Genomic DNA, 1,452 nt, shown 5'->3' on the forward strand with positions numbered 1-1,452 from the left:
CTCCTGTCGATACTCAAGTCCCATTATTTGCACAGTTTTTGCGAGCTTTGGTTATTTATTTGGCAGCATGTAAGTCAGGCAAAATGAAATGGTTGGGGAAGTCACGTCTACAGTCCTTTGCACTTCTCCTGTGGTTTTAGTGCTTGTAACTGTGTCCGGTTAGCAGTTAGGTGACTCGGATCTCTGTTCACAAGCGCAGCCAGGATGCAGTAAACTTCTTCTGGGAGTGAGACAAACGCATGGTGCTGAGACAGCCCCGCGTGCCTGCTCTGCTGGCCAGCAGGCTCCGTCTGCCAGTGCCAGCTGGGGCACTCGTGTCACGGAGCCGTGACTTGCTCTGCAGAAATCAGGCTGAAGCCACCAGCTGGTTCTGTGCGCATCCCCAGGTAGCTTGTAATGTCCCCCTTGCCCCGCAGTGAGCAGCAAGGGTGTAATTTGAGTGGTTTGACTCAGAAGGAAATTCTGCAAGTAAAACATCCCTGAAATTTGTACTAACCTAGACTGTTAAGGATGGTCAAAAGGTCACAGCATCTGAGTTGTGGTTGGGATGCAGCCCTGGTGCTGAGGGGAAGTCTGCAAAGCCCGTGTGTGGGGAAGGCAGGGTACGTTGGTTGGTTGCTTGGTATTGCTTGCTTAATTTCCCTGGTGCTAACAGCATGTCATCCGTGTAATGCTTCTATGCTATTAGAAAACATCCTGAATCAAGGGAAATCTGGAAGAAGAAATTAAAAAGTAGTGTAATAAAGGAAAAAAAAAAGGTGCAATTGCTGGAGAAACTTGCCAACATTTGTATTAATCTCTGCAGGCAAGATTTTATTGCCAGTGGGCCAGACTTAGTCATTTGCAGGCACTTTGAGTTGTACCTTACTGTACAGTGAGTCCCGTGGGTATCTGTGGGTCTCCTTGTGAAATAAGGTATGGCGCTTACACGAGTAAGAGACGTAGCTGAGCCCGGGAACCGCTGTCTCCATCTCCTCTCTTGCCGTGGTCGTGGCGGTGGCACAGTGGCGGTGGCACGGCTGTGCTGTCCTGTCCTGTCCTCAGTCGCTCCTCTTTGCCGTCACCTTGAGCCTGCGATGCTCCAGTTCCAGAGAAAGCCAAGTGTCTGCTATTCACCTGCGAGTTGACAAACTCATTCTAGAAATGAATTGTATGTAACTTTATCAATTTTCCGAGATCTGGCTATTCCTCTTTCCCACCTCGTGTAAAATTTCCTCGGCTCAGTACTGCATCCTTCAAAAAATATCTGCGGCCCCCCCCCCCCCGCGCCTTACGGCTACTACACAGACCCCATTTGGTAGGAGGAGTAGAAATGTTTACAAGGAGGTCCCGAGAAACTCGGGTCATGAATCTGGCACCGAGTGCTCCTCTCCAGCCGTGTGCCGCGGGCGGGTTTGCGGCCGCCCGTGCCCGCGGTCCTCCGGCACCGGCGCTGCCCCCGCCGCCGCCGCC

This window comes from Haliaeetus leucocephalus, unplaced genomic scaffold, assembly GCF_000737465.1.
Source record: "Haliaeetus leucocephalus isolate CR32 unplaced genomic scaffold, Haliaeetus_leucocephalus-4.0 Scaffold848, whole genome shotgun sequence".
Classification (NCBI taxonomy): domain Eukaryota; kingdom Metazoa; phylum Chordata; class Aves; order Accipitriformes; family Accipitridae; genus Haliaeetus; species Haliaeetus leucocephalus.